We start from the raw sequence: 20,910 nt of genomic DNA, 5'->3' as shown, positions 1-20,910 counted from the left end.
CCAGCGGAGAGCCTCGATCTGCAGTCAGCCTCAGGGATAAGAGCAGAGCAGCCGGAGACCTCTTCAGGCGGCTCTGCCCACTCCGGCTGCGGGCTCTCTTCACGGGGCGATCCAAGATGGCGGCCTAGAGGGAGACTGCACCTCCGGTCGCTCCACAACCCAGGAGTTAAGAAGGGGAGGCATTGAGAGACTCGGACTGAAGTGGAGCCACGGGTGAGTCTGCCCACTGGGTAAAGCTCGGCCCGGGTGGCAGGCCCAGATAGAGGTGGCTTATCGGAGCCGGGCAGGGCAGCTAGAGTCATCCACAGGCAGTCCTGCGCACTCCGGCGGTGGGCCCCGCCCACACAGCCAGCTTCTCCAGGTTCTCGGAATGGAACTGGCCCCCTAGTGAGAGCCTGTCTGAACAGAGCACGCTCCGAGTCCCGGAGCCCCTGCAGTGCAGTGTACTCCTGCAAAGAACCAGCGGAGAGCCTCGATCTGCAGTCAGCCTCAGGGATAAGGGCAGAGCAGCCGGAGACCTCTTCAGGCGGCTCTGCCCACTCCGGCTGCGGGCTCTCTTCACGGGGCGATCCAAGATGGCGGCCTAGAGGGAGACTGCACCTCCGGTCGCTCCACAACCCAGGAGTTAAGAAGGGGAGGCATTGAGAGACTCGGACTGAAGTGGAGCCACGGGTGAGTCTGCCCACTGGGTAAAGCTCGGCCCGGGTGGCAGGCCCAGATAGAGGTGGCTTATCGGAGCCGGGCAGGGCAGCTAGAGTCATCCACAGGCAGTCCTGCGCACTCCGGCGGTGGGCCCCGCCCACACAGCCAGCTTCTCCAGGTTCTCGGAACGGAACTGGCCCCCTAGTGAGAGCCTGTCTGAACAGAGCACGCTCCGAGTCCCGGAGCCCCTGCAGTGCAGTGTACTCCTGCAAAGAACCAGCGGAGAGCCTCGATCTGCAGTCAGCCTCAGGGATAAGGGCAGGGCAGCCGGAGACCTCTTCAGGCGGCTCTGCCCACTCCGGCTGCGGGCTCTCTTCACGGGGCGATCCAAGATGGCGGCCTAGAGGGAGACTGCACCTCCGGTCGCTCCACAACCCAGGAGTTAAGAAGGGGAGGCATTGAGAGACTCGGACTGAAGTGGAGCCACGGGTGAGTCTGCCCACTGGGTAAAGCTCAGCCCGGGTGGCAGGCCCAGATAGAGGTGGCTTAGCAGAGCCGGGCAGGGCAGCTTGAGTCTTCCCAAGGTAGTCTTCCACACTCCGGCAGTGGGCTCTTCCCACACGGCCAGCTACACGGTGCAGGCCCACAGTGAGAGCATTTCCGCACAGAGCCAGTTCCAAAACGTGGAACCAGTAGGGGGCTAGGGGCAGTATTCTTCGAATGAGCTGCTTTATCAGATTCCTCCAAGACATCAGGCTACTGAAGGCTGGGAGGTGATACACTGGAAATCTACTGGGACACTATAAGCCAATAGTGGAAAACTGCAACATCTCAGGGTCCCACTGACAACTGACCATTATGAGAAAACAAGGGAAGAAAATGTCCCAAACAAACCTAGATACTACATCAATAAAACCCAATGACAGCACAGCAGAAGAAATGTCAGAAAGGGAGTTCAGAATGTACGTAATTAAAACGATCAGGGAAGCTAATGAGGAGATGAAAGAGCAAATGCAGGCATTGAAGGAGGAGATGAAAGAGCAAATGCAGGCATTAAATGATCGCACCAATCAACAGTTAAAAGACCAAATACGGGAAGCAAGAGATCATTTCAATAAAGAGTTAGAGATACTGAAAAAAAACCAAACTGAAATCCTTGAAATGAAGGAAACAATAAACCAAGTTAAAAACTCCATAGAAAGCATAACCAATAGGATAGAACACCTGGAAGACAGAACCTCAGACATTGAAGACAAAATATTTAACCTTGAAAACAAAGTGGAACAAACAGAGAAGATGGTAAGAAATCATGAACAGAATCTCCAAGAACTATGGGATATCATGAAAAGGCCAAATTTGAGAATTATTGGGATTGAGGAAGGCTTAGAGAAACAAACCAAAGGAATGAACAATCTATTCAATGAAATAATAACAGAAAATTTCCCAAATCTGAAGAACGAAATGGAAAACCAAGTACAAGAGGCTTATAGAACTCCAAACATACAAAATTACAACAGACCCACACCAAGGCACATTATTATGAAAATACCTAACATACAAAATAAAGACAGAATTTTAAAGGCCGCGAGAGAAAAGAATCAAATTACATTCAGAGGGAAACCAATAAGAATATCAGCAGATTTTTCAATCCAGACCCTAAAAGCTAGAAGGGCCTGGAACAACATATACCAAGCCCTGAAAGAAAATGGATGCCAACCAAGAATCTTATACCCAGCAAAACTTACCTTCAAATTTGACGATGAAATAAGATCCTTCCATGATAAACAAAAGCTAAAGGAATTTACAAAAAGAAAGCCAGCATTACAGAACATTCTCAGCAAAATATTCCATGAGGAAGAGATGAAAAACAACGATGCAAATCAGCAACAGGAGGCGCTAGCCTAAAGGAATAGCCAAATAAAGGAGAAACCAAATCATGTCAAAAACAAATATGAGTCCATTGACTGGGAATACAAATCATATCACAATAATAACCCTGAATGTTAATGGCCTGAATTCATCAATCAAAAGACACAGACTGGCAGATTGGATTAAAAAGAAAAATCCAACAATATGCTGCCTGCAAGAGACACATCTCATAGAAAAAGACACCCATAGACTAAAGGTGAAAGGATGGGGAAAAACATACCATGCACACGGACACAGCAAAAAAGCTGGAGTATCCATCCTCATCTCAGATAATGTGGACTTCAAACCAAAACTAGTCAGAAGGGATAAAGAAGGACATTACATGCTGCTTAAGGGAAGCATAAATCAGCAAGACATAACAATCATAAATATCTATGCCCCGAACATTGGCTCATCCACGTACGTCAAACAAATCCTTCTCAATTCCAGAAATCAAATAGACCACAACACAATAATACTAGGCGATTTTAACACACCTCTCTCATCACTGGATAGATCGTCCAAACAAAAATTGAATAAAGAAACTATAGATCTCAACAACACAATCAGCAATTTAGACTTAACGGACATATATAGAATATACCATCCAACAAAGAATGAATACACTTTCTTCTCAGCAGCACATGGATCCTTCTCTAAAATAGACCATATTTTATGCCACAAAGCTACTGTTAGTAAATACAAGAAGATAGAGATACTACCTTGTACTCTATCAGATCATAATGGATTGAAATTAGAAATAAATGACAGAATAAAAAACAGAAACTTCTCCAATACCTGGAGACTAAATAATACACTATTATATGATGAATGGATAACAGAAGACATCAGGAGGGAAATAAAAAAATTCTTAGAAGTAAACGAGAACAAAGACACATCATATCAAAATCTCTGGGACACTATGAAAGCAGTACTTAGAGGAAGATTTATTTCATGGGGTGCATTCAAAAAAAGAAGTAGAAATCAACAAATAAACGAGTTAACACTACAGCTCAAAGCACTAGAAAAAGAAGAGCAGACCAATACCAAAAGTAGTAGAAGACAGGAAATAGTTAAAATCAGAGCCGAAATCAACGAAATCGAAACAAAAGAAACAATCGGAAAAATTAATAAAATAAATAGTTGGTTCTTTGAAAAAATAAATAAAATTGATAAACCCTTAGCCACACTAACAAAGAGAAAGAGGGAGAAAACTCAAATTACTAAAATTCGGAATGAACAAGGAAACATCACAACAGACACGAGTGAAATACAAAACATAATTAGAAGCTATTTCGAAAATCTATACTCCAACAAAACAGAAAACCTTGAAGACATCAACAAATTTCTAGAGACATATGAACTACCTAAACTGAACGAGGAGGACATACACAACTTAAATAAACCAATTTCAAGCAATGAAATAGAAGAGGTCATCAAAAGCCTACCAACAAAGAAAAGTCCAGGACCAGATGGGTTCTCAGCCGAGTTCTATAAAACCTTTAAAGAAGAGCTCATTCCAATACTCCTCAAACTATTCCATGAGATAGAAGAGGAGGGAACCCTACCAAACTCGTTCTATGAAGCCAATATCACCCTGATACCTAAACCAGACAGAGACACATCAAGGAAAGAAAATTTCAGACCAATATCCTTAATGAACATCGATGCAAAAATTCTCAACAAAATTTTAGCAAATCGCATACAAATATATATTAAAAAGATAGTGCACCACGATCAAGTGGGTTTTATCCCAGGGATGCAAGGTTGGTTCAACATTCGGAAATCAATAAATGTCATTCACCATATCAACAGACTTAAAGTTAAGAATCACATGATTATTTCAATAGATGCAGAAAAAGCATTTGATAAAATACAGCATCCCTTCATGCTCAAAACACTAGAAAAAATTGGGGTAATGGGAACATTCCTAAACATTATAAAGGCCATCTACGCTAAGCCCATGGCTAATATCATTCTAAATGGTGAAAAACTGAAAGCGTTCCCCCTAAAAACTGGAACAAGGCAGGGATGCCCTCTTTCACCGCTTCTATTCAACATCGTCCTTGAGACTCTAGCCAGAGCAATTAGACAAACCAAAGAAATTAAAGGGATACGAATAGGAAAAGAAGAACTCAAACTATCCCTGTTCGCTGATGACATGATTATATATTTAGAGGAACCTGGAAATTCCACCAGAAAACTTTTAGAACTCATAAGTGAATTCAGTAAAGTAGCAGGTTACAAGATCAATGCTCATAAATCCAACGCATTTTATACATAAGTGATGAATCTTCAGAAAGAGAAATTAGGAAAACTACTCCATTCACAATAGCATCGAAAAAAATAAAATACTTGGGAATCAATCTCACAAAAGAGGTGAAAGACCTCTACAATGAGAACTACAGAACACTAAAGAAAGAAATTCAAGAAAACCTTAGAAGATGGAAAGATCTCCCATGTTCCTGGATAGGCAGAATTAATATCGTCAAAATGGCTATACTACCTAAAGTGCTATACAGATTCAATGCAATTCCAATTAAAATCCCAATGATGTACCTCGCAGAAATAGAGCAAGCAATTATGAAATTCATCTGGAAGAATAAAAAACCTAGAATAGCTAAAGCAATCCTCAGTAGCAAGAGCGAAGCAGGGGGTATTGCAATACCAGATCTTCAACTCTACTACAAAGCAATAGTAACAAAAACGGCATGGTATTGGTACCAAAATAGACAGGTAGATCAATGGTACAGAATAGAGGACATGGACACAAACCCAAATAAATACAATTTTCTCATACTAGACAAAGGTTCCAACAATATGCAATGGAGAAAAGATAGCCTCTTCAACAAATGGTGCTGGGAAAACTGGAAAACTATATGCAATAGAATGAAACTAAACCCCTATCTCTCACCCTACACAAAACTCAACTCAAAATGGATCAAGGACCTCGGAATCAGACCAGAGACCCTGCATCTTATAGAAGAAAAAGTAGGTCCAAATCTTCAACTGGTTGGCTCAGGATCAGATTTCCTTAACAGGACTCCCATAGCACAAGAAATAAAAGCAAGAATAAACAACTGGGATAGATTCAAACTAAAAAGCTTTCTCTCAGCAAAGGAAACTATCAGAAATGTGAAGAGAGAGCCTACAGAGTGGGAGAGTATCTTTGCCAACCATACCTCAGATAGAGCGCTAATTTCCAGAATCTATAAAGAACTCAAAAAACTCTACACGAAGAATACAAATAATCCAATCAACAAATGGGCTAAGGAAATGAACAGACACTTCACAGAAGAAGATGTACAAGTAATCACCAGATATATGAAAAAATGTTCAACATCCCTAGTAATAAGGGAAATGCAAATCAAAACTACCCTAAGATTTCATCTCACCCCAATTAGAATGGCGATTATCAAGAATACAAGCAACAATAGGTGTTGGCGAGGATGTGGTGAAAAAGGAACACTCATACATTGCTGGTGGGGTTGCAAATTAGTGCAACCACTCTGGAAAGCAGTGTGGAGATTCCTCAGAAAGCTTGGAATGGAAACACCATTTGACCCAGCTATCCCACTCCTTGGCCTATACCCAAAGGACTTAAAATCAGCATACTACAGAGATACAGCCACATCAATGTTCATTGCTGCTCAATTCACCATAGCCAGATTGTGGAACCAACCTAGATGCCCTTCAGTTGATGAATGGATAAAGAAACTGTGGCATATTTATACAATGGAATATTACTCCGCGATGAAGAATGATAAAATTATGGCATTTGTAGGCAAATGGTCGAAATTGGAGAATATCATGCTAAGTGAGATAAGCCAATCTCAAAAAACTAAAGGACGAATGATCTCGCTGATAAGCGGATGAGGACATATAATGGGGGGTGGGAGGGGCTAGCATTAGGTTTAGGGTTAGGTTTAGAGTTAGGCTAAGGAGAGCAGTAAGAATGAAGGAAAGAAGGACTGTGTAGAGGGAAAAGAGGGGTGGGAGGGGTGGGAGGGGTGGGAGGGGTGGGGGGGGAGGGGAAAAATATAATAAACATCATTACCCTATGTAAACGTAAAAAAAATAAAAAAAAAAAAAAAAAAAAAAAAAAAAAAAAAAAAAAAAAAAAAGAGTTTCACAAACATGCTTCTGCTACATTTACCTATTTAAACCTATTTTTGACTGAGAGAAGAGAATGGTGGATTGTGGTTTTAGTAATACTCATCACTCTATCCATTACAAAACCAAGTTGCTGCAGAAAGGAAAAAGTATTATTCATTCCATTTTCCCAATTAAAAAAGATGAAAAACATTTTGGTTGGCTCATTCCACTTCCTCTTTTGATAAGAGCAGGTAATACACCAATAGGGAAATGATAAGCAAAGCAGAGTGCAAAATGCCAGGTACATTAAAATATCCAAAACCATGTAATTTTTCAAGGGGTTTTTTAAAAAGTTAACTAGCTGTTGAAAAAACTTCAATTAGTTAAAATACACAACTGCTGCAAAAACAGAAAGGAAATGTTAAACCTAGTATGAGATCTTAGTCAAGTCTATTTACTTTGATTTCTATTTCCTTATTTGAAAGGTGAGGATTAAACCAGATGATGTCTAGGTTGCTTAATTCTAAAAGACAACTCTAATATGCAAATATACAGATAATTTTAATACAGAGAATACTCCAGGGTTAACAGTGGATAAGTTTTCTAGATAAAGAAATAATTCTTCTCTTATTTTAAAAGACTTATTACTAATTATTATTATTAGTAGTAGTAGTGGTAATACCACTGGGGATTGAACCAAAGGGAGGTTAACTACTGAGCCAACATCCCCAGCCCTTTTTATTTTTTATTTTGAAACAGGGTCTCACTAAGTTGCTTAGGGCCTCACCAAATGGCTGAGGCTGGTTTTGAACTTGCAATCGTCCTGTCTGAGCTTCCTGAGTTGCTGGGATTACAGGCATGCACCACCACGTATGACTTCACTTCTCAACTTTAGAAGCACTTTCCTCTTTTTCCTAAAGGAAGACCTCCAGTTAGCTAAATGACTGTATGTGTAAAATTTTGTGATATGTGTACATTGGAATTGTTTGGTAGATGTCCTAGAAGGTATTTTTCAAATTTTCTTCAAAGTATAAAGTAATTCTCAGAAGGAATGACATCTCTTGGGAAATAAGAGGCACAATTAAGCAAAATCTGTTTTCCTTTGGATATGCAACATTGATATTAGCCTCTCTAAAAATGTTCTCTGAAATGAGATTAAAAACTCAAAACACAAAGGAAATATTAAATATACAAGAAAAGAAAACAAGTAGGGGAATATTTTCTAAAGAAAACGAAAGTATGTAGGTAAGAATTATACAGTCAACAATCATAAAATCTGTAAGGGTTTTCTTTTAATGAAAATTTGAAAGAAACAAAATCAGTTTAATTATAATTGTAAAACACACCTTTAAATCAGATGTATAAGATACTTAACCACTGACTTCAGGGAGGGAGCAATCTAAAGACCAATTTGATAAAACAACCATCGAAAACTGAGTGGGTTTCTTAAGACTTGGAAATAAGAAGAATGAAAAGGTACAAACCATGGAACTATTTCACATATACTAGTCATGCACAGGTGCATCTTCTCAAACACCCACTCTTCTAAGAAGACAGCACCAACTCTATTTGGCTACAGAACCCATCCTCCTGGTAACACTAGTATTCTAATCTCTACAGCTTATAAGTAAGAAAACTGAAGTCTAGAGCTACTCAGTTCAATATAACACAACCAGCCACATAAGGCTATTTCAATTAAAATTTAATTCTAGTCCCTCAGTTGCACCAGTAACATTTCAAATGCTCTATAGCCATACGTAGCTACTTACTATCATTATGAGCAGCACAATCTAGAACATTTCCTTCATCGCACAAAGTGTCTAGACCAAAAAGGAGCTAGTATGGCAGTCAGTCTCCCTGCTCTTTATCATCTTAGACAAGGTCTTCATTAATCACCGGATATCTGAACTATCCCCACTACCCTGTGTCAAGGCCTGCTTACAAATTTCCATTGATTTCCACAGATAATAAAAATTTCAAACTTCACATGGTATTCAAAGCCCTTCCAACAGAAAAATCTTAGTCTCTCAGTTCTTCCACATAAAACCCTGCACTCTAGCTAACTGACCTATTTATTAAATATCTCAAAAAAAACATACATAGTATCAACTCCATGGCTTTTACTATGCCTTTGCCTCTGCCTCCTTCTCTTCCATCTTTTCTGCTATTTAAAGTCTGACTCCTCTTTCAAGCCCCAACTCCTATCTTATCTCTACAAATCACTGTAGGTCAGTACTTATAAACATTACTAAAAAAAAAAAAAATTCATGTTTTTTTACATAGAATTTATAATTTTATAAACACTTCACCTCAATATTTTAATTTGATTCTTTGCTAGGAGGTGGGAAAAAGGAGAGTGTATGTGTGGTGTTGACTACCATTTTAAACAGGGAAATCAGAGTCTCATTTAGAAAGTGCTATTTAGGGCTGGGATTGTGGCTCAGTGGTAGAGTGCTTGCCTAGCATGTGTGAGGCACTGGGTTTGATTCTCAGCATCCCACACAAATAAGTTCATTGACAACTAAAAAAATATTAAAAAATAAATAAAATAAAATAAAAAGTGATATTTAAGCAAAGGTCCAAAGGAGGTAGAGGAGTTAGCCACATGGAAATTTGGGGAAAGAATGGTCAAGGCAGACGGAATAGATACTGCAAAGGCCCTAAAAGAACAATATGCCTGGTATGCTCAAGGAACAGTCAACAGGTTAGAATGTGACTGAGAGGGAATGAAGAAGGCAAAGAATATATGGGATAGACTGAAAAGTAATAGGGTCGTGTTGTTTGGGTTATAGACCAATGTAAAAACTTTGACTTTTTTCTAAGATAGAGAAACTTAAAATCTAAACTGTTTAAAATCTGAATAGTGTAAAAGGATTATTCTGATGTTAATATTAGGTGGAAGAACAAGGATGACAACATGGAGAACAAACTACAGCAAAAATCTAGAAGAGATGATGGCTCATCAGTAGAGGTGATGAAGATGTTTTGATGCATGTTGTGAAGAAAGTACTGTTAGGATTTCCTGACTGTGGAATGTGAGAGGATCTGAGCCCTATTAAATGAGACTGAAACTGCTATTAACTGAAACGGGGGAGGATGTGAAAAGAACAAGTGTAAGGAAGGAGCCCAGACTAGTTCATTTTCAGGCATTTGAAACTGAGATACCTTTTACACCTAGGTGGAGATGTACACACAAATACCTGTTTGACAAGCCTGGAGCTCAGGAAAAAAATCTAGTCTAGAAATGTATAGATGGTATGTAAGATCATAAGCACGGATGAGATCACCAAGGAAGTAAGTATAGAGAGGGAGGGAATGAGAGCTGTTGGAGTCCAACTGTAAGTTATAAGGGAGAAGAGGAGGACCCAGTAAGAGATGGAAAAGGCAAGAGAGGGATCATTTAGGAATTACACTTTAAAAAGATAAGATCTGTTAGTCTGTCCCTATTAGTGTTTTACTCATTCCCCTCACCTAAATGTCAATTGTATCTTAAAAAGTAAGGAGCAAAGAATGGACAAGCTAGGAAAGTGAGAAAAGAAATGATATAGTGAAAGTCACAATACATCTTATTAAAGGATATGATCTATTTCTTAAACCTGTTGAGACTGGAGAGTATTAACACACTTCCTCTGGTAGTTCTAAGAAAGGATTAGAATTCTAAAGAAAGAACTGTTTAGTCTCTGGTATTCTCTATACATGATTTACTGCAAAGTTTTGACTATATATTAGTTTCCTGTAGCTACTATAACAAACTGCCACAAATTGGGTAGCTGAAAACAACAAGGATTTATTCTCTTGCAGCTCTGGAGGTTAGAGATACAAAATCCAACAGGGTCATATGCCTTTCTGGGGCTAGAGGTGAATCTATTCTTTGCCTCCTTCAGCTTCTGGTGACCATGAACATGGCCACATCACTACAATCTCTCTGTCTCCACAGCCATATTGCCTCCTTTTCTTCTGTATGTTTTTCTCCAAATGATTTCCCCTGCTTTTCACTTATAAGGACATTTATCACTGGATTTTGGGGCTACCTGGATATCTCAGGATGATCTCATCTCAAAATCCTTAATTACAACTGCAAATACCCTTTTCCAAATAAGGTAACATCCACAGGTTCTGGGGATTAGGTCATGAACATATCTTATGGGAAGCTACCTTTCAACTCACCATACTGTGAATCCAGAAATTTTTGCTAGGGACATTGGTAAAGTGTGCTATATTTATGCAATAAGCCAAAAGATATTTCATGTTTCTCCAAAATAAAAACAATGTATATGCTTATCTTCAAATTAAATGATACGACTATAAAGAGACATCTATTTAATCTGGCTCTATAAAAGCAGAAGTCTGTCAACTGCTTGCTGGGGAACAACTACCATCCCTGGTTTGGATAAAAGAATTACTGTCACTGCGTTACACATCATACATTCTGAAATGACAGGCTTTTCTAAATGGTTGCTTTACTTTCTCTAACTATCTAGTTACATTACTTACTAGTCACAATGCCCCCTTTCCAGGACCTTAATTCATGACTTTAAGGATGACTAATCTATGTAAGATTCCCAGTTATTCATATAAACACAAAGTTTAGGCCAGATCAGTTTAGGCCATATTTAAATAGATGAGAGATTAAATTTTGGTGTTCAAACAAACCACTCATCTCTCCTGATTCTATGATTTACAGGAACACCTTTATTGATTTATTCATTGTAACTGAGTCCAAAATGGAGGTAACAGTACACTCCATATGCAGTAGTCTCATAGGGACTTCTTCCTTTTGTTTTTATATCGAGCCTTGCTGAGACAAGTTACTACTAATAAAAAGATCTTTTTTATAGTATTGTTTGAGCAGTTCAGTGTTGCAAATGCAAGATTAATTTATACTAATCCAATGAAATAGATGTGTACAAAGTCATTTTGGGGGAGTTGTAAAACTGAGAACAGAAGACAGGTACCCTGACTTGCAATTCAACTCAATAATTTCAGTATCATGGCATACACAGCTCTGTATTTGTCCTCAAACATCAATAGGTTACAAACAGACTAACAAAAAGACTACCAAAAAGATGAAGAATCTCGTGTGGAAAGGAAGATGTTATATAAAATACTCTTGGAGCTTCACTGTCCAAGACTGTAAAGTCACTCATTAATACAAGTTGAAATGATACTTTGGATGTGTTGGGTTAAATTATGAAAATTAATTTCACCTGTGCTTGTTTATTTCTTTTTAACATGGCCCTGGAAAATCTTAAAATTACACTTGTGGCTCACTTTATATTTCTACTGGACAGCACTGCTACAGAGAAAGCTATGAAATAGATACCTTACATTGTAGATAGTTTATTTAGTCAGCAAATACTTATTCAACACCTATTACATCAGGTTTATGCCAAATGCTGAGACCTTAAGAGTGAACAGAGAATGGTCTCATTATGTCTCCTACATTATCTCATTTGTGATTTTGCGTAAGAGTAATTTATAACACCATTTTGGGGGTGAATGCAAATACTTGATTTAGAAATTACAAATATAAATCCATAGAGTTAAGACTATTAACCACCTATTTTTGTGATACAAGATTTATAGTATTATGCTGCAACATATTTTTCTAGGAGCCTAATACTATCATACTCCCAATAGCCTGTCCTGGTTTCCTTCTCCTTCCCTCTAACTAGTTTGCTCCTTTCTTACACTCATTTTTAGAAAAGTTCCTCTTCAACTAGCTATCCACATTACAACAAGGCTATTTTTACTCTCAGGTGTCTCCAAGAGTGGAACAGAGGCTGAGAATGTTAAGTGTACATAAATGTTAAGCCAACTGCAGTTTTGTGGACCAAAGATTCAGTTCTGAGGGGGTTTATTGTACTTTTATTTATTTATTTTAGGACTTAAACTACAATGCCTTATGAGGAAAATTTGGTTTCAAGATTCAGTGCACAAACTTATTTGTAGGCTACAACAATTCATCAGTTTTATCCTATTGAGACTTTCACATAACAAAACTTTGCCAAACAGGACTTCTAAAATCAACAACTAGTAATTTTCTAGCAAATGATTTTTAAAATAAAATAGTAGGACAAGATTTTAAAGGTAATGGCACAGCTTTCAAAATAATATGAATAATAAAAATAATTCTTCAAGTGTTATTAAACAAAGACCAATACAGCAAAAACTAAGAAAACTACTTTAATGAAATGTGCTTCTCTTTTTCATTCTAATATAGAAAGTATCACTGACATATGATAGTTATTGAGAAATGAATGAAGTACCCAAGTTTTAAACACCCAAAATGATTTCATTGCCTTTTGAAGTCTACCACCATCTGAAATACAGATGTTTAGCAAATATTATCTTTCAGTCTTTAGCTATGCAGGTATGCTTATGCATGTATGCTGTTTTGATGTTATGCATCTCTGTCAGCTAACAAAGAACTGACATCTTGTAACAAAACACACACACACACACACACACACACACACCAAAGAAAAATAATTACTCCTTCTTGGAGAGGATAAGAAAGCCTAAGTAAGGAAAATTTGGCTAGTCTCCATAGTAATCAGATTAACATTTTGCTAAATTGGAGTCAAACCAAAGACTTATAACTAAAGTACTCCATATATGATACTGGGTCATCTCAGACAATCATTAAAGTATTACTTTGCTCCGATGTACTATGATGCACTAGCCAAACACAATATAATATGCAATCAAATATAAATTTAGAAATTCAACTCCACTTTGGCCTTTAGCCCAAGATGGCCTAATTTTTATATGGGCCTCAAGAATAAAAAATATATATAAAAGAGCATAAGCTGAGACAATAAGAACCAGCCTGCATCTGACAATGACCACCTATTAGTAGCATCAGAAGAACAATAACAATTATCTAGGATTTTCTAGTCTACCTAAGTAGAGAAGATACAAGTGAGCAATTTTGATGTGAACTTAACAAAATGTATCATCAACTTACTCTGTGCCAAGCACTTGACTAGGGACTTTCACAGGGTATCATAAATATTTTGCCTTTTTCCACCTCTTGGAAATTTCAGAAAACTACATTTCTCAATTCTCAGTGCCTGCAGATTAAACAAAAATAATTTTAAGCATATGTATATGGGAGGGATGATCAGAAACTAAAGAATTTCTGTGATAATCTAAATAAATAAATGTTTAAAATAAAATCAGAACCTGCCATAATAGACAAGTCTTTCAAATGTTAAAAAAATTTTGTTTAAATTACCCATATTTGGGCTGGGGAGATAGCTCAACTGGTAGAGTGCTTGCCTTGCAAGCACAAGGCCCTGAGTTCAATCCCCAGTACCGCCAAAAAAAAAAAAAAAAAAAAAAAAAAAAATACCCATATTTAATTTCATCTAATGACTCTTAACAAGTATACTCCTCTACTCCTTTCCAGTATACTTCATTCTGATTCCATTAAAGAGAGATTAAACCCCAAGTACTTGACATTCACAAATGCAGAAATGTTTTATGACTTCACCTATGTTCAAATACTTTTCACTAAGATGTTTAAGTGTTTTTTAAAAAGATACTAATCTTGGTGCCTTTTCTGTAGGCAGAAAATAATACGGATTCATTTAGTTAAGTAAAAAGACTCCAAAAATCCAACAAATCACCACTAATAGGAAAAAATAAAACAAATTCTAACATGGGTTTGATGACAATAAAGTGGACAATTCTTTATATTAACTCCAATGACTAACTGAGGATACATTTCAAGTAGCTACTATTTGGACAGTAAGAATTGGATTGTGTTTCAACTCCTAAAACAATCTTTCAGTTTTAAAAAAATTAATCCTACTGAATCCTATAATAATAAAACTGAGATACTGAAAAAAAAAAACACACCAAGATTAGTTGCCAAATGCAATTTTTCCTCAGAAAGACACCTTATAATGACGTTAAAATATTTTCCATGGAATATAAAATTTAAACTTCAGTTATACTTTACATAGTAATTTTTAAAAGAATATTAAGAAGCACAATGTTAACAACAGATTTTTTTTGCATAATTTGGTTTAAGACCCAACACTAAATTCTAAATCCTTACCTTCTAACTGCATATATACAGAAAGGAAAGGAAATTTGAAAATAAGGTCATAGCCATTTTCTAAACAGAGAAAAGTATTTACATTCTAATTCAATCCAGACTGCTCAGGGTTAAAGAAGCATAAGCAGGCAAATATGGCAATGGCTTGAATTATAAAAAGAAGTGGTAAGATGTTTAATGGGAAAAATGAAAATAAACTTAGGCACACCATCAGGCTTCATACACCAAGGGTAAATGAATCTAGGTTAAAATAAGAAACAAAACCCAATTTTAAAAAAGCCCTGTTCTTACCAAAACACACAAACAACCACCACAACAAAACAAGCAAAATAACTCTGCAGAATGGAAAGGAAACATCACAAACATTTTGAGGCAACCGATCAAGGGAAAGAATTGCTTTATGTCTCCACCGTTTACTATATTTAAAATTAGCTTTTCCAGCCAACACCTCGGTCTGAAAATTGCAGCGACACTTAAATGCTGTCCTTTCCAACATCAATCTAATAGAGCATTCTGCAACATTTTAAACAGTAACTATTAAGCAGTGCAAAAGCATTATTCATATATTCCTTCCTCCAAGGGACCAATGAACAAAAATGAAACCTTGCTCTTTCCCACGTATACAGCCTTACCCACTCTTCCCTGTTTTATTTACTGTCCTTGCCTCGGGGTTAATGAACCCTAAACTTCCTTTTCTTCTTCCCATTAATGGAAATGGGGGGCGGGGAAGAGCAACTGCAGAATGAAAACCTAATTACGGGAAAATCTGTAAATTAAAAGTAGTGGCATTACTTGCTGGGTGAGGGTTGGGAACATCTTGAGGGTTTAGACCCCCCCCCCCATTAATACAGACGTTCTCCAAGGCTACACCATTTTTCCTGCGTGTGTGATTTTCGGTTTTGAAGAGGTACTAATTCTCCCGAATGAACATTCCGCCGCTACAAGGCTCTCCTACCCTATGGTCCCCAAGCAGCAGGGATTCGGGGGCGAAGTCCCGGCTCCAAATGTGCAGCGAGGCCCGGAAACGGTCCCGTTAAAGCCGATATCACCCGTCAGGAATGCGCTCCGCCCCCGCCGCCGCCCCGCGGCAGCCGCCCTCAGGTCTCGCCCGCTTCGGGGGCTGGGGGAGTGCTCGGGGAGCGCCTCCTCGGCCCGTCACAACACTGCGGAGCCGCCGCCCGCCCCACAGACAGCCCAGCCAGGTCAAGGCTCGAGGCGGAGCCCACGCCCGGTCTCGGCCCGCTCCCAGTAGAAGCCCGCGCTGGGCCCCACGGGGGACCCGGACCCAGCCCGAGGCCTGAACCCCGAGGCCTGACCGCCGGGCCGCCCCGAGTGGACACAGAGGGGGCGCCTTTTCTGCTGGACTTCCGAATCCATATCCGTCCCGGGAGGGGTGTGAGGGCAGCGCCCTGGCCGGAGCTCTTTGGGTTTCGGAAACGAGAACCGCCCGAGCCCTCTCTACACCCCCATTCCCGGAGCAGCCTCCTCGGGTGCCCGCTGTACCTTCAAGTCCTCAGAGCGGCAGCGACGCAAGGCTGCGGGAGAGCAGGCCCATCTCCCGGGGACGGCGGCAAAAGCCGGAGGAAGCGCGGAGGAGGGTCCTCGGACCCGCCGCGGTGCCTCTCAGCTGGGGCGGGGGTAACGGAGGGAAGGGGTCCGGACGGCCGCTTTCCCGAACGCCTCCTCCGCAGTTCTGGCTGGACCGCAGCTCCCGGGAACCAGCGCCGCAACTGCCATTCTCCCCCACCCTCAGCCCCGCTTTCCCCGCCTCCTCCTCCCACTCCTTCCTCCCGCCCCTCGCCTCCCCGCCCGGCCCCACCCCGTCCCGGCGCACCGCTCCGCCCGCGTGCCGTGCGTCATGGCGTCGCGCCCACCCGGACCGCCGCGGGCGACGCTGGGACGCGACTGTTCGTCGTGCGAGTTCGTGGAGTGCTGGAGAACCGTGGCTGCACCCGGGCGGCGGGGAGCCTGGGGCTGTCACTGTCGCTCCCGCCCGCAATACTTCGCCTAGAGTAGGCCGGCCTATGGGACGAGTGTCTGCTGCTCTCCTCTCCGCAGCCCCGAGAGTCCTCCTTCGGGAGCAGGTGGGGGTGGCTGGAGCGGTGCCCGTGGTGGAAGGAGGTGCGGGACAGGGGGACCCTGGCCGCTGGTGTTGGGCACGACATGATTTATTCCCTTGTGCTTTCACGGTTCACCTGCTTGATTGGCAGCCCTAGGGAGAGCAGAGCTTGCTGCAGCGCGTCCTTGCTGCTCCCACAGTAAACATATAAGTCCTTACCCATTTCAATACACTGAGAATTCCTTTAATCCAGCTTTGTCTGTTCCACCTCGTATCTTTTAAACCAGCCATACCTTACCCCCTTTGAATTTTTTAACCTACACAAGACTTGGTATAAATTATTCTTGGTTTGAATAAACATTCATTCCAGTCCTGGTCCATTCCTTCCCAGTTACTTCTTTTCAAGATTTAGATAACTTTTTCTTGAAATGCTGAAAAACGAATGTAATAGATGCTGGACAAAATGTCCATCTGCCATCTGCTACTTAACTAGATATATTACTCTTTCCTTATTTTAGTGCATCTAATTTAAATTAGAAACAAACCAAGGAGCCATGGTCTTTTCAGGCTATACTTGGTTTCTTTGGCAACCCAGTAAATATTTACCAATTAGAAAACTGAACAAGCTAGGCAGTTTAGGTCTAAGTGTCTGTGATCACAAATCTTGAAGGAAGTGATTATAGATATATTTGTTTTCATTTATTGGAAGTTTTAGAGCTGCTTTATATGTATATTTTTAATTGCCACTTGGAGGCTATCAGCAATTTAATCTATGGGAAACTCTAAGCCTACAGATAGTATAAGAATAGTTAATTAAATGGATTTATGGAATAGTACTCATACATAATCCTTCTTGAAAATGTATCAGCATGTTAAACATTTTAGCACAGATGGAGATTTGGCTTGGAGGGAGTTTTTGAATAAAGAAGTTGTGCAGAAAGATGGTCTTGTATTCTGTACCATTGTCATGCTTTCCAGAGATGCCTTTTCTGACTTGTCATTCTGGAAATTAGAGGGGTTTCCTACTCTTTAGAACTAGGCCAACATGAATCTATAAGGAGAAACATACCTATTGAACATCTCTGCTAGAGTTTCTACAGGCATCTCAAACTCAGCCAGCCCACTGTGGGATTTTGTTACCTTTTCCTTAAAGCTTGTCTCTCTCATTCATCCAGCCCAAGCAAGAAATCTAGGATTCTTCCCAGGCACTCTCCTTTCTGTTACCTCGACTAAGACCTCTAAACCCTCTAAATATTTATTAAACCCTCTAAATATCCCCCTGCTATTCTATATTCCCTTCTGCCTTTGGGGTGACGCTTTATAGAGTTTGACTGCCCTTTTAGAATCCACTGGGGAGCCTTCAAAAATTCTTATGCCAAGGCTGCACTCATCAATTAAGGCAGAATCTCTGACTAGTGTTAGTATTTTTTAAAATTCCTCCAAGTGATTCCAGTGCCCAGCCAAGACTTAGGACCTCATCATTCTCAATGGATTAATGCAAAATAATAATAATTGGCCCCTAGGATCTTAATTTTTAGCCATTTTATCCTACTTCTTTCTCTTTTCTAATTCATTCAGCATTAATAAATATTTGCCTACTATGCTGAGGGGTGAACACTTACTGTTATATGCACTGAGAATACAGCAATGAAAAACAGCCCATGTGTCTGCTCTCATTTGTATGTGAGGCATGAAGGAAAACAAAAAGAATAAATCAACCAAAGGAAATAAATTTCCCTTAGTAACAAGAGAAAATAAGGAGGCTATTACTTTATTTTGGTCTCTCAAACTAAAGTTCTGACAATTGAGCTGGGTTCTAGAAGGCAAAAAGGAGGCAAACAAGTTAAAAGGAAAGACAGAACAACAGGTGGAAAGATGCTAGCAAGAAAAAACCTGTCATGTTCAAGGTAACTAGAGGTTGAAGCATATTAAGAGGGAATGGCGTATGGAGATGGAGGTTAGAGAGGTAGACAGGAGCCAGATTAAGACATTTTGGGTCATGGTAAGGAGAATTCTAAATGATTGTTAACAATGATGTGGGATGAAGCAATAGATTTTTAAGTAAAGTAATATCTGATTTACCTGTGATGGCTTTATCTTTGATCACTCTGGCTATTCTGTGGATCAGATTATAGCAACAAAGAGCGGAAGCAGGAAGACCAGTAAGGAGGTTATTTTAATAATTCAGTAAAGAAGTCATAGTTATTTAAAACAAAATGGAAACTGGAGACAAACAGATGATTTGGCTGTTTGACTTAGAGGTATAATTGGTAAGACCTGCAAGGAAAAGAATAAAAGTGGGAAATGAGAGAGAACCATGGGGTTACTATAATAACTACTCCTTATTGAGTACATACTACACGACAGGCCTTGTTCTGATTGTTTTATGAGTATTAAGCCACTTAATTATCATGAGCTCCCAAAGGTAGGTACTGTTGTTATCCCATTAACAAATTAGGCCTGAGAGCTTGAGTCATTTGCACAGTTACATAGCTAGTAAGTGGTAGATCTGGGATTTGGGCCATGTAGGCAGTCTGGCTCCAGAACTTGTACCCTCTCTCCCATCTACCCCAGACCCTCCACTGGTCTCACAGTCCAAATGAAAATTTCTTCGGTCACACTTAAATTCCCTTCAGAGACACAGATTTCTCTCTATTCTCCTTTCCTTTCTTCCTTTTTTCCCTCTCTTCCTCAATTTTTTTTTTTTTTTTTTTTTTTTTTTTTTTTTTTTTTTTTTTTTTTTTTGTAGATGCCACCTAACTTTGTAGGTGCCACTTTGCCTAGAATGCCTGGCTTGTTTTACCAGTCCTCACTGATCCTCACCTAAGTCAAGCCTGTCTGGCTCCACAGCAACCTTGTGCTCACCTGTTTAATTTTGTATGTAAAGCACTATATTTTATTTATAGGTTCTTCCCATCAAACTTTGAAGGCAAAGAACTTAATGCCTGATACATAAGAAGAAAAGAAGAAAGCAACCAAAGAAATCTAGCTATGCACACATGACATGCCTTCCCTAGGTACCAGGAGACACATGTTTAGTAAATAATGTCTCTATCCTCAAGCACCTCATAAACTTGGCAGGGAAACTGACATATAGAAAATCACTCTGATACAAGGGCCAAAAGTGTGATATAAATGACTAACATTAATTTAGAATGTGGTAATCAGAGGCAAGAAACTTGACCTTAGGGCTATTTCACTGGAGGAAAAAAAACAATCAGGAATGGCAGTTTGGGTCTTTAGTCTTTGTTGTCGTTCACATGGTTTAGAGAAGCAGTCTTGGGTGTCTTCCTTGCCCAGGAAGACTTGGGAGATTGTCATAACTTATAACTTAAATATGCTACTTTCTCCTTCCCCTTCTCCTCCCCCTCTCCCTCTCCTTCCTCCTCCTTCTTCTTTTGGACCAGGGATTGACCCCAGGGGTACTTAGCTACATTTCCAAATTTGTATTTTTTATTTTCAGACAGGGTCTTGCTAAGTAAGACCTCACTAAGACCTAAGTGAGACCTCACTAAGTTGCTGAGACTGGCTTTGAACTTGTGGTCCTCCTGCTTCAGCCTCCCAATCTATTGGGATTATAGGCATGCACCACCATGCCAGGTGGAATGTACTACTTTTGGACCCCTCACCTTTATGTATCCTTTTTTGACTACATACACTGATTTCTAGGTTGGTTCAATTCCCTTCTCAGTAGGGTCATAGGAATTTCTTCTTATACAGTTACCTCCTTTTTCTCATCTATGAGGTTTCAGAGTTTCAGTTCTAGTTGTGGTACCCTAGGAAAGTTACAGAATTTCTATAACCCAGAATGCCAGGAACAGTGTGTGAGACTGTGAATATCGTGTCCTGTGTTACTTGAAGGTGTGCCATGGAGATACATCGCACTGTGCCAGTGCACCATGGATGTGAATCACAATGGTCCAGCTCAATGTTCTCTGTCATAAAATGGGGGTAAAAATAGGACTTAGCCCATTGGGTTGTACTCAGAACTAAATGAATAAAAATACAATCCTAAAGGCTTGGCATGTTGTGAATTGTCAATAACTAGAATTTTAAAAATAGAGTCGCCTGTATTGTGTGTGCGCTAGGACCATACTTTGAACCTAGGGAGGAGAGGCCTTTTTTCCTTCCAAATTGA

General features: G+C 39.9%; 1 protein-coding gene across 3 annotated transcripts in view; it reads right to left on the bottom strand.

The window, feature by feature from the left end:
- Window positions 1-16,474, bottom strand: part of Rnf19a (ring finger protein 19A, RBR E3 ubiquitin protein ligase) — a 51,745-nt gene extending 35,271 nt beyond the window's left edge. For 2 of the 3 annotated variants that reach the window (XM_047548525.1, XM_047548547.1), the window contains exon 1: window positions 16,217-16,474. The gene's annotated coding sequence lies outside the window, so the exon portion shown is untranslated. Of the gene's footprint in view, window positions 1-13,615; window positions 13,722-16,216 lie in introns of all 3 variants that reach the window. The other variant, XM_047548542.1, reaches the window with a different exon arrangement.
- Window positions 16,475-20,910: the final 4,436 nt, after the last annotated feature.

This window comes from Sciurus carolinensis, chromosome 1, assembly GCF_902686445.1.
Source record: "Sciurus carolinensis chromosome 1, mSciCar1.2, whole genome shotgun sequence".
In the NCBI taxonomy this organism is placed as follows: domain Eukaryota; kingdom Metazoa; phylum Chordata; class Mammalia; order Rodentia; family Sciuridae; genus Sciurus; species Sciurus carolinensis.
Note: the sequence above shows the minus strand (reverse complement) of the source record. Positions and strands in the feature narration are given on the sequence as shown.